Source organism: Triturus cristatus, chromosome 7, assembly GCF_964204655.1.
Source record: "Triturus cristatus chromosome 7, aTriCri1.1, whole genome shotgun sequence".
NCBI classification, from domain to species: Eukaryota; Metazoa; Chordata; class Amphibia; order Caudata; family Salamandridae; genus Triturus; species Triturus cristatus.
The window spans coordinates 407,147,071-407,160,185 of NC_140590.1; the positions used below are offsets into that span (position 1 = coordinate 407,147,071).

At 44.9% G+C, this 13,115-nt stretch overlaps 1 long non-coding RNA gene across 1 annotated transcript; it reads left to right on the forward strand.

The window, feature by feature from the left end:
- The first annotated feature begins 1,359 nt into the window (after window positions 1-1,359).
- LOC146809801 (uncharacterized) lies at window positions 1,360-2,649 on the forward strand. The gene is made up of 6 exons (XR_014965589.1): window positions 1,360-1,425; window positions 1,522-1,583; window positions 1,675-1,748; window positions 1,832-1,889; window positions 1,992-2,032; window positions 2,139-2,649. It is a non-coding gene; the product is annotated as an uncharacterized LOC146809801 (long non-coding RNA).
- Window positions 2,650-13,115: the final 10,466 nt, after the last annotated feature.

Here is a 13,115-nt window from a genome sequence, read left to right on the forward strand (position 1 = left end):
CGGTGTTGGGTGATGCTTGTGTTGACCTGTTGGTTGGTTTTCCCTATGTAAATTTTTTTACAGGGGCAGATTATTGGTAAACTGCATTTTTTGTCTTGCAGTTTGTGAACTCAGTATGTTTCCATCTTATACTGTCGTGAACAAATTCTATATCTTCTATGGTGTTCCCACAGGCGATGCAGTTTCCACATCTTTGATGTCCTTCAATAGGCTTTAAATTCCATTGAGTCATTAAATCACTTTTGGGTTTAGGCAAAGCGGTGTCAGCTCTAATTATTTGTTGGCCAATGCTTGGATTTATTTTCCATGCAAAGAGTGGTTTGGGAAACGGGCATTCTAAGTTCTCCAATAGATGCCAGTTCTTCAAGATGGTTTGTTTAAATCTGTTCGTGTCCGGGCCATAGGTTGATACACACACTAGTCTTTCCAAGGTCTTTTTTTCTTTTACTTGGAAACAGACATTCTCTGGGTGTGAATCGGGCTCTTTTGGTTGAGTGCTTGAGCAGTTTTTTTAGCGTAACCTCTCTTTTGCATTTCTTCACAGAAGCAGGCAGCATGATCTTCGAATTCTAACGTCAAGGAACAATTCCTCCTAATTCTGAGTAGTTGCCCATATGGGAGGTTCTCTTTTAGACTCTTCGTGTGTGCGCTTTTGAAATGTAAAATTGTGTTCTTAATGCCCGTTTCCCAAACCACTCTTTGCATGGAAAAGAAATCCAAGCATTGGCCAACAAATAATTAGAGCTGACACCGCTTTGCCTAAACCCAAAAGTGATTTAATGACTCAATGGAATTTAAAGCCTATTGAAGGACATCGAAGATGTGGAAACTGCATTGCCTGTGGGAACACCATAGAAGGTACAGAATTTGTTCACGACAGTATAAGATGGAAACATACTGAGTTAACAAACTGCAAGTCAAAAAATGCAGTTTACGCAATAATCTGCCCCTGTAAAAAAATGTACATAGGGAAAACCAACCAACAGGTCAACACAAGAATCACCCAACAACGCTCCAGAATTAAGAAAAAAGTTTTGACGGCACCCATGGTTGAACACTTCGTGGAAAAATGCCACAATGAAACGCAATTCAAATGGACAGTATTGGCAAGCTTTAAATCTTCAAAAACACTGACAGACATTGAAAACCGGCTTCTGAGCAAAGAAGCGTATTTAATTTTGAAATTTAATAGCGCCACAGTGGGTTTAAACAATATGACAGAATTTACAAGAATATAAGCACTACAATGGCCAGGATGCACTGCTCTGCTGCACCTAAGCTTGCTAGCCCAAATGGATGAATATGGTAATGAAAAACTACAACACCCATGATTCAAAGCTAGAAACCATTGCTGGGATGTTTCAAACTTGAAATGCCATCGCCTCACTTCAAAAAATGTGATGAGAGCGAACAGAAGAATTTAAGGTAATGTGCTTGTCCCTGAGCTCCGCTTTTCAGATAAACACAACCTAATATTATGAGCCCAGCCTGAACACGAACTAAACTCTGTTTTTCAGAAAGACGTGCCACATTAACTGAAAAGTATATCACAAGGACGAGAGCCCACACACGAAGCTTTAAAGGTATGCCTTTGCCTCAAAGGATTTGAAAACACTGTCAGTAACCGCTAAATAATGAACACTTTAGTAAAGCGAGCGTTATGTTTGTTCACAGCTCACAAATGTTCTTGTGAGTAAATTTACGCGAAGAAAAGTTCCCCGCTGTTTAATAGAAAACACCGCTTCCAGGTATGCTAAAAGCTTTTTAAGTATATTCATTAGTGAAAGCTTGAAGTCTTCACCTAATTAATGGCCTGTCACCCTTTAAACAGAGTCGATAACTGAAACAAAAAATAGGCAGAAGTTAAACAACTACGGCTTGAAGAAAAGGTAGGCTTTTTTATTTGCATGGTACAGTTTAGTACTGAACCACTTGCACATGCATACAATAGAAAGAAACAACACTAAAATGTGGCCTCTTCTCCTGTACAGATAGAGACAACTGAGCTGACAGAAAACATACTGCTGCCCAGGTATACTCATCAGTGTGCAGAGCTAAAGAGAAAGTTAACATTTTAAAAGGGAGCCAAAGTTATATGTTTCTTTAAACATTTTTTTCTTTATACATCCTGTCTTTAGAAACAAGCAGTGCAGCCAAAAAATCAAGAGCCCTGATGAGAGTCCACATATTCATTATTAGAGACTCGAAACACGTTTGCTTAATCATGACATAGGATACGAACATGGAGGAATTATGAAATTATGTTTTGTCTATATACAGAGAAAAGTCCCTGTATTTGACACCAATGTTTTCCCTGTGTTCCCTCTTTCTTAATTGAAACGTTGATGCATATAACTTCTTTGAAATGTCTATGAAATAATATTTAGATATGAAATAATACTCAGACCTTGATGCTAAAGGTAACACAAGATCATCAAGACAATAGGATGTATGGTTTATGATTTTTCTCATTCATGTTTGTTCATATTGTGTATTCGAAACACAATATCGTTGTTTAATGTTTTGTGAACCACATGTACATGAGCACTTTCTGTAGAAGGACTTTATTGTCTCTTTCTGTTTCGAGTATATAACAAATATTTTTTAAAAAATTGAACAAAAGGTATAAATAAAGTACCAGATCAAATGAAAATAAATTGTTTGGTCTAGCGTTAATTTAAAGACGCCAAAACAAAACAGGTCCTGGCCTTTCCACCTGTTACACATACTTTTCGATATGGGCATATCTTTTCTCCCTTTCCATGAGAGCTCTGCTCATAAAAGCAATGGGTGCACAATGATTCTCATTAACATGCTGCAGAAGCGCTGCTCCTAGCCCGATTGGGTGGTGTCAACTTTGAGTTAGAACTCTTTGGTCGGGTCAAATTATGCCATGAATGTGTTTTGTAGTATGGTATGTTTGATGGCTTGGAATGCTGCTTCATCTTCTGGAACTCACATTCAAGGGATGGATGTCTTTGATAGATGACGTAGTGGGCCGACCAGATTGGGAATGAACTAGCCACAGAACATTGCAAGCCTGAGGAAACCTCTGACTTCAGAGGGGATTATTGGGATTTCTGCCTCTTTAATGTCCTCTACTTTCTCTGGGTTGACCTAGAGGTCATTGCCAAAGAAAACGTATCAGTAGAATTCCATCTCTTATCTCTAAGGAACTGGCATTTATCCTGGTGGAGTGTTAGCCCAGCTTCTCTGAAACATTCAAGAGCAGTGTATAATCATTGTAATGGCGTGTGTTAGTGGGTACATGTATCAGGATGTCATTGCTGATGTTGATGACACCTTCTACGCCAGACAGGAGTTACGCAGCTGATGAGTTTTCAAAATTGATACGGCGATACCGGCGTAGTTCAACATGGGTTGAAAAGGAGATCACATACGGGCAATCCTCATGGAGTTCTAGTTGGTGGTAGCCAGAGTAAAGATCCAGTTTAGTTTACCAAAGTGCCCCATTCAAGTCAGCAATAAGGTAATCAATGGCTGGCGTGATGAATCTTTTCTTTTGATAACTTTATTATGTGGATTCTGCCAGGCTGTTTGGGTTTGCATGCAGCTGCAATAGGTAAGACCCACGTTTGGGGCCAGATACCTTTGTCTATGACCAGCCTCCTCCGACTTTACGGCTCAACCTCAATTGCCTGGGCAAGGTGAAAAGGGACTCACCTTGTGATGCAGGGTGACAGGTGTTATGGCTGTATTGTTGTGGAGGTGGGGGCCCTCGGAGGCAGCCAAGATCTTGGCTTTTCTGGGAATAAGCATGAGGCGGGGTTGAAGGAGCCCAGATTGTGTTTTGCTAATCACATTTACTGATTCACCAGTATCAATGAGGCGTACCATGGGCATGTCACCTATTGTAATGTAGCATGTCGGTCTGGTTCGGGCAGGTTTGTCCCTATTATCTAATGTGCAGGAGATAAGGGATACTTTGTCTTCATCTCCATCTTGTTGGCCACTTTCTTTTGTTGGTTTCTTGGTTGTGTCACTCCTCAGGGAGAAGCGATGTCTTGGGCCTGCCCAATTGTGATCAACCCGTGGCATCTCGTGGCTTCATTGTCCCTTGACTGCATGGGTCCCTGCAGACCTTCGCAAAATGATTGGGTCTTTGGCAGTTCAATCCGTTTTTTCCTCTTGATGGGCAATCTTGTAGGGGATATGCCAGGAATCCGCAGCAGCTGCACATATTCTTCCCTTGTTTGGCGGAGGGTCTTGTGTCGCAAAATGGCAGCAGCCGTCTCTACCTTGATTTGTTTGGCCACTGGCTTCCTGGATAGCTTAATGAATGCCATTTCCATCTGTTTTGCCCATTTGATAGATAGTTCATGGGAGTGGGCAAGGGTGAGGATTTCATTCATTTGCATTCCAGCCCTACGTAAGATGTGGCATGGGACGGCCACTGACTGGCAGCTTTGGATTAACTGGGCCTTCAGATCTTTCTGAGATCATCATGTGGAAAGGCAGTAGCGAGTTTTCTGAGCCTGGCATAGAATGCATCAATTGACGCCACCTGACGTTGGTGAGCTTGTCGTAATTTGAACCTCTCAAAGTCTGGGTCATTTGTGGCTCAAAATAAACATTTAACGCTGTGATTGCACCATCATAGTCTGGTTCACCCCTTGTGTTGGGAAGGTTCTGGAAGAGCTTGAATATTTTCTCACTGGCGTAGTGAAGGAGTAGGGACAACAATAGCAATTTGCAGCACCGCTGATTGAGTGGTGTGGCCGGTTCCATGACTGAAACTGCATGTTTACACCCCTGGAGGTGGTGCATGTTGCTGATTGAGTGCAGCCTGTGCCCTGAATTTCTAGACATTGCTTATCAAGCAGTACTCCCAGACAGGACCAATAGAGGTGGGTGCAGTGATGACAGTGGAGGAGCTGTGGATCAGGACCAGTGGTGTTAGGCGGAGCTCACCCGGTAGGTAATTGCAGTCTAACTTAAAGGAGTTGTTATCCTGCCTGTGTGGGTGGGCTGTGCACCTGGATAGTATCGGGCCCACCCTTCGAGTCTGTGAAGCTCATGAGTATTGGGTGTCCAGGCTCATAGAAACAATCTAACTTGTATAATTAGCCCTATCGTGAACAGGTTTCTTGATGATTTGGAAGACAGGTGAGCAATAATACATCATAGAAAAATGAGATGAATGGATATTATGAAGTATGTATGGAAGACAGAGGGTGACAAGTATAAGGAAATGGGAGGCTACCCTAAATTTCACTTAGACTGGCAACATCAAGCAAAACTTTATATATAGGAGGGGCAATAAGGTTTACAACCAGTTTATGGGTATACGTTACTGTATTTACAAGTTTGAGGGTCCTGGTATAGATCAAGTACCAGGATCAGGAGATCTGGAGACTATCCTGTTTTTCCCAGACTTTGTTTTGTGTGTGGACAGCAAGTTTATTTTAATTTGCCTGCTTATTGAGCAGGTACCTGATATTTAGCTTTAGTTTTCCATAGGATTTATCATGTAGATCAATTAGATGCACAAGAGGTCCGATTTCATTCTAGAACAAAGCGTAGTAGTAGTGCTTCTCAAATTGTAGGAGATATTTTTGGTGCTATGGTTTCTTCAGTATCTATTGTTCTAAATGATTTAAAGATTAGAAATCTTTCTACACTAGTACAAACTCGCAACTAGTACAGCTGGTTCTTTGGCTATTGATAGGGAGCTGATAGCTATTGTGTCTATGGTTCTCCAGATTAGGCTTGCATTCAATTTATTAGGGAAAAGAGGGCAGAGTCTGCAAGATGCTGAAGGCTCAACAATGTTATACTTTCATACCAGATAAAAGCAAAGAGATAAGAGGGTCGGTGAAGAATATCACTGGCGCAGAAGCTGCGTTGAAGGAACTGGAAGCAACAGATGCTCTGGAAGCAGTTGGAAAGGGATTTTCCACTACTGGTGGTTTACTTGTCAATATTAGTAGTGGACTTCAAAGTTCTACATTTAGGCCTATATTGATTATGGAGATTTGCTTAATTTGTTTATTTGGTCTGGGATTTACGTACATGAGAATTAAGAAAATGGTAGTTGTGGTCAATGGCATAAAAAGGAAAAGGGATGAAATTGAGATGGAGAAAAATATTGCGAAGCTTATGATGAGGTGAAAGAGCTAGAAAAGTCTAGACATAAGACATTAAAAAGGGGGGGCATGGCCTGGCAAGATGGTCATGTAGACACATCTACCGGCGCTCTCATCGGTGAGACATGAATCCGCCAGTATCCTGAAGCACCTTGCAGCGATTCCCCCACAGAAAAGTAGAAGAAATGCCGAGAGATCGACAGGGCTCTCCCTGTGACCAACAAATATTACAGGAAGCTGCCCGGAGCGTGCATTGGGCTCCTGTGCAATTTGGCATAGCGCTCCATTTTAAGTGCCCTGACAAGGGCGGAGTGGAGAAACCTCACAGGCCCACTTCGCTCTATGTCTACAGACGTCGAGAGGTTGGCTGGGTCCCGGACCCGCTGGAGAAGAGAGCTGCTGCTGTGAGGACCAGTTGGCCAATTGCCAGTACCTCCCGACGGGTTGCTGGATGGCCAGACCCCTTCGGTGGAGGATCCAACAGCAGTAGCTTGACGATGTGTGGCGTCTTGCGGGACAAGATGGATCAGACCCTGGATTGCAGCACCGAGGCCCCCTGACACCCTGAACACAGGGCGTGGGCGAGCGAACAGCAGCGGGTTCTGGAGACCTGGTGAGAGCTGATTGCGAGCGAGAGCAGGCCTGAGGTCCCAGCGGCTCCCACTGAGGAATGCAGGTGTGACTTAGTGGTGGGCAGGCTGATCACGGCCCGTGGACCTATAGGGTGGCCATCCTACATAACTGTGTTGTCTGTCAGGGTGCCCTGCGGCATGCTTGGGGAGCGGGCTTAGGAGGGGCTTAGTGACTGGTCTCCTACGGTGGGCCCTGAAGCAAGGTGACAGTGATGAAGGATCCGTGATGTCGGCCAGCCGGCTGGCCTGTGGGCCTCGGAGTCACATAGGAGAAGTTGGGTAATCCTGGCCACAGCTTTTGGCAGGAGGCCTAGCAAGAGACTTAAAAAGAGCATACAAGACGAACAAAGGGGCAGTTCTCTGAGGTGATCCCAGGGAACTGGCCATTGAGTCTAAAAGTCAGTGACATTGCAGCTGGCAGTCCTGTGACGTCATGACCAACACTAAGGAGGTCAGGGATACGCGGCCTCCGATGGTGCCACATGTGGTGGGGGAGACGGTGAGAGGGATCGAGACGGCAGCTGACTGGGGCATGTGCAAGGGGGCTAGTCCTGAATAACTGCACTTCCTCAAGGCTACAGCTAGGACTGAGGGCCATGTGCTGCCGGGGGGCCCGGCCCTGGACAGGTGATTCCAGGGTCGCACAAGACCCATTGCTGGAGACTGGTGCTGGACCCCTGGAGTCCATAAGAACCCAGCAAAATCCCAACTGAAATATCGGGAAAATCCATGGGTGTTGGGGCTGGAGGCCCATAGGGGAGGGACGGCACCCCCTTGCTTGTAGAAATCATAGATGCTGGTGGAGAGAAGCTCTGAGTGGTGGGCTACCTGAGCCGCCCCTGGAGGGTCGTCCACTTGAAATATAACTACGTCCTTCTGGGATGGACCTGGTGGATCCCGGGACTATTGACACCCAGATACATGACCACGATGTTGAAAAATAGGGGAGGTCGAGCATCGCAGACCAACAAGATTCTAAACTATGCACAGCTCCTGCTCCCGGAGCTCCTACAGGAGACAAATATGCCAGACCACAGTGAAGAGGCGGCGAAGGCCACAAAGACAAGCCCCTCCCTGGGGGATGTACTGACATCGATCCAAACTATATGGGATGATGTGGTGCACAGAATAGGCTCCGTAGCCATTGAGGTTAATTTGCTGCACTGTGACTTGCCTAAAGTAACCGAGAGAGTGACCACCACTGAACAAAATGTGGACACGTTGCAAAGGGAGGTCCACTTTCTCAGAGACATGGTTCTTGAGCTGTAGAAAAGGGCGGTGAAACTTGAGGACCGGGCAGAGGACTCCTAGGGGAGGCCATGTAGGAATAATCTACATTTCATTGGGTTCCCTGAGAAGGCGGAGGGACCCTCAGCAGAGTTCTTCCTAGGAGAATGGATTGTCTCTGTCCTAGCTCCTAAAAGACTTTCAAAAATGTTAATGTTGAAAGAGCTCACAGGGCACTGGTCCCTCCGCCTAGACCTGGAGCGCCACCCAGGGCTATCATTGCCCAGCTTTTCAATCACCCAGATCGGGACTCTATCCTGCAACCCACACATACCAAAGGGCCATTGCTCTATGAAGGCCACCCCATTTGAATCTATCCTGATTACACACAACGGGTCCAGGATCAACAGAAAATGTTCCTTGAGGTCAAGGGATGGCTCCAAGACCTTAACCTAAAATACAGCCTTCTCTTCCCCGCTAAACTGCGAGGGAGTACAAGGGAAAAGCCCTGTTCTTTTTTTCAGTGGTGGAGGTCAGCGACTGGCTGGATTCCCAGGGACAGCTGGGTACCTGGCTAGTGCCCTCAATGGAGTCCCCCCGTTCAACAGGGTTTGGGAAGATCAGCCCGTGACCTGAGACAACTGCAGCATTGGAAAGAAGGGAGCCCGGGACGGATCTGGGTTTGCCCAGATGAGACGCTGTAGGCCTCAGAGACTGTGCCGGACTCGGATGGTGCGACTCAGAACCAGGTGGTGGGTCCCAGCTCACCTGAAGATGAAGACGGTTAGCATGGTGACACATGGCTGTCCTTGAGAGGCCCAGATAAGTGAGATGCCGGGAGTTGAGGCCAATGGGAGGGGGGCCGGACTGTTATGGAGGAGAGGATGTAGCGGGGTGGCTATATAAGGGGCGTCATTTACATGTGGGGAACATCGTTGATGGGGCTTGCTTCTTCCCCTCCTCAGAGGTTGATAATGGTGTGGGGAGCTGTAAGTCTTGGCTTTGCACTCCACCTGTTACTCAACGACTAGCATAGCACTAAGCTTGTAGAGTACTATACCACACACCGAGATAAGTATTTAGGACATTCACAACTGAAGACCATGGTAATGTGGATGTTCATTTTGGGGTTTAGTGGGGTCATTGGACGGCACCTACGATTCCTCGCTCTCTAAAATAGTGAGGCGGAAGGGGTAGCGGTACTGCCCAAGGAGAATGGGGATGTAGGGTTTTCGCAAGAGGTACTTGTTTTGAAAAGATTTGAATCGTTTCTAATGTCACTGTGTCGAATTGTAATATTTGCATTGCTGAAGGGATCCCATTGGGTACTGAGGTGGCAGGGTTGGGGAGAAAGGAGGATGCCACTATTTCTCCATGACTCACGGCTTCCACTGTAACAAAGCTGATCACATGGAATGTCATGGGTATAGCAGCATTTGAAAAACGTAGACAAGTATGGGCTATCTGAAATGTTATGGGGTAGCAATAGCAAGCCTGCAGGAGAAACACATATGGGGGTACTCATTACCATGCAAAGGACGAAGATGGAGAGGCAAGCTTTATGCTACCTCTTACTCGGAGTTTACTTGGGGGTTCCCATATGGGTGGCTCCAGGGGTCACTTTTCAATACCTACACCATGTGGCGGATCCTGAGGGGAGGTTTGTTGTTCTTCACAGTACACTGGAGGGAAGGGAAATATGTATCCTGAATGTATACAACCCCACCACTATTGACTGTCCGTCATTCTTTCCGGCAGTGCTGGTTGCAACAACTCCCTATGTAGGACCCACGATTATTATGGCAGGCGATGTTAACTGCATATTGGATAGGACATTACACCGAGAACCTCCGCGACCCGACTGCCTGGTGCTCTAAGGGACATTTTGCAGGGCATGCAGTTATGCGATGTCTGGAGGGTTTGTTACCCTACAAAAAGGTTGTTTTCCTGTCACACCCTGGAAACTGGCACTTTTAGCTGGCTAATTACTGTTTTCTCTCATGTGAGCTCTCTCCCGAGGTGGCAGGCATAACATGTTTACCCAGATATTTCTCGGGTCACCCACCTGTTTTGTTGAGTCTTGGGGAGCCTGGGAGCGTCCAGCGTTACCCTTGTGGTGCCTAAGGGCTGAGGCGTTGTTGGGTCCCCCTTAGTGGCTGCAGTCTTGCATGCCCTGTCCCTTTACTTCAAGGTAGAATTGGGGGTCGGCCTCGACCAAAGCATTTTAGTGAGAGGCCATGGAGGTAGTCCTCTGAGGTGGTCTGTATTAAAAAACCTATGGGGTGAGACGGCAGTAGAAGCACAACATGAGAGTGGAGGCTGGAGGTGAAGCTCCCTTGGGCCCCCCCCATTTAATGGAGGAGTGGTGCGCTGCCTGAGAAGCTGTATTAGAGAGCTGACATCGGTTAGAAAAGTTCACACATATGGTGTTTTTGCACCTTATTAATTGAATAACCGAGGGTGGCTATATTTACCTGTAGTGAAAGCCATACATATAACCAAAATATAATAATTGTATTCACTCATGTTAACTGTACTCATGTGTTGCCATCTTTTATGTTTCCCTAAGGCTGACATGACTTGTTAAACACAAATTGCAAAGCAGCCAGGGATCTGGAGTCGCACTGCCTGAAAAGTCACAATGGTTTCTACCAATTTCTAAGCACACTGTTGCCCACCTCAATGGCCCACTGCTTCTAGGCCATACATAACAATGATACAATCATAAACAGTGAGGCAACAATCTTAAAAACAGTTTAGACAAAGACGATTCTTGGGCCTTCAATGTTGAAGTCGAATTGTTCTTTATTGTGTCAACTCATGCAAGTGCAGCCAACGTGTTTCACCTTCAAAAAGGCTTCATCAGGGCCCTGAGAGACTTCATGGATCTACCGATGAATTCTTATTGTTTTCTTTTAGGTAATGCAGAGTCAAAGATAGGAGAACCTTTTAATTTGCAAAGCCACACCTACTGTCCCGGTGTTAGGCTAAAATGTTAAGAGGACGTATTCCAGAATTGCGCAGCTCTCTCAGGAGGCGATGGTAGGTTCACCACACAGGATCGCCTATTCAGAGAGAGTTGTGCGCATAGAAGAGCCATCTAATGCGCAGTACACAGATAACAGCCTCAGAATACATTGCAGAAGTTGAGTTATAGGCAATTGATATCTGCAGAAACAGAGGGAATGTAATAGTGTTTCAACAATGTGTGCTGCTGATGAACGTATGTACAGTGTGTTTTCTGCCATTTAATAAGGCACCACTGTGCTAGCGATTTTGGGGACATTGACAAAACAGATAAAACCACCATTTAGGTTCTCAGTCACAACATCAAAATGTTACCCTTATCGGCCCACCCTTCCATTTGTGGGTAAATGCACATTGGTGCTTTGTCAGTAATATGAATTGCCATATACATGTGCGGACAATATAATGCTTTCTCTCTTTTTATTAAAGGTATTTTGCTGTCATTGCCCTGTCTAAAAATGGGCAAGCATGTTATGGAGGATTTTTGCTGTTCACAGACAGAATGAAACGAGATGTATTTTTAGATTGAGATTACTAGAAAGCACAAGCTGTCTAGTTGCCAAAGACCTATGGTGGTCTTAGTGATCCAGCGCGTGGCCGGAAGAAAAAGAGAAAGGGACAATAAAATATATACACAACTAACCTCCCTTCGTCGCAGACCCAACGTCACACTAGCTCATTCACACACGCAGTCATTGGTGGGGCCCATAACACCAACACTCACCCGTCTCTTACTCACGAGTCTCCACACAGGATGGATGATGATTTCGCGCTGGACATGTGGGTGGGGGTACCTTATTACCTATAGGAAAGAAAAGTTATTTTACAGAATATACATTAGCATTCACCACCTATAGATTCCTAATCCCAAACATCAATGCACTCCACCCACTTGGTCGACAGACCAATTAGTTGGATTGGTTTGATGGTGATTTACTAGCTAAAACACATTTTAAGACTAAGAATCCTTTATTCTCTTTATCGAAAAACCACAAACTCATAATTTCTGTTAATCAAATATTTGTTTATCTAAATATTGTTTGCAAATAATTGCGACATTTATGATTAATCAAAGTTTAGAAGTTTAGAAATTTAGTCAAGTAATACAGATTGCCGGACATTTATATTTACCTATTCTTGCTATCTGGGTTTTTTCTCTAATTCATTTGGCTCTGCAAAACCGAATTTAGCCGTTAATTGTCCAAATAAAGCAGGCCAAAGCTCAAAGTCCAAAGGGGCATATCAACAACAACCGGCGATAATTATCGCTAAGCGCACTTAGCGCTAGGATAATTATCGCCGGCTAGCATTGATTTTTATCGCTGAGACAGCATGCTATTAGCAACGCTTATCTCAATAGCGATAAAAATCCTCACGCTAAGTGGCTAACGTGAGATTATCGCTGGAAACCCAGCGATAATCTCACGTTAGCTTGTTGATAGGGACAGACAAACTTAGCCATGATATCCTCCTTCCATAGGATATCCTGGCTAAGTCAGAACAATACCAGACGTAAAAAAGCAGCGTTAACCGCGGTTAGCGCTGCTTTTTTTGTCTCTAACAGGGTTAGCGATATTCTTGATAATAGGAGAAATGTCGCTTAGCAACATTTCTCCTATTATTTTACTCTGGAACGCCCCCTTTGCATCTCATTATAGATGCAAGGGGAAGCGTAGAGTAAAAGGGTGCTAACATGCAAATTTGCATGTTAGCACCCTGTTGTTGATAGGGTGCTAGTTTTATCTCTGCTTTTTTGGCTTTTAATGCCAAAAAAGCAGAGATAAAGCCCTTGTTGATATGCCCCAAAGTTCTTTGCTCAGCACGTTATAGTGCCAAAGATCTCCAAAGGACCAGAAATCGTGCAAGCATCTGTCATCGTCTGTGGGTCAAAGAGGGTGTGCAGTCATCGAAACTGATGAATGCCAACATAGATGTCAGGAAAATGGGTAATGGAAGACAGAGAGAATGCCCCTCCTATTCTACTGCTCTTTTGATAATAAATTTTGGGATAACATGAAACATTTTTAGGCGACGAAAGTCTGTGATTGGCTGATTGGAAAACGTCCGATTTTTATTCTATGAGGTTCCCATGGATTTTGCTTGTTCATTTCCCTAGCTGTAG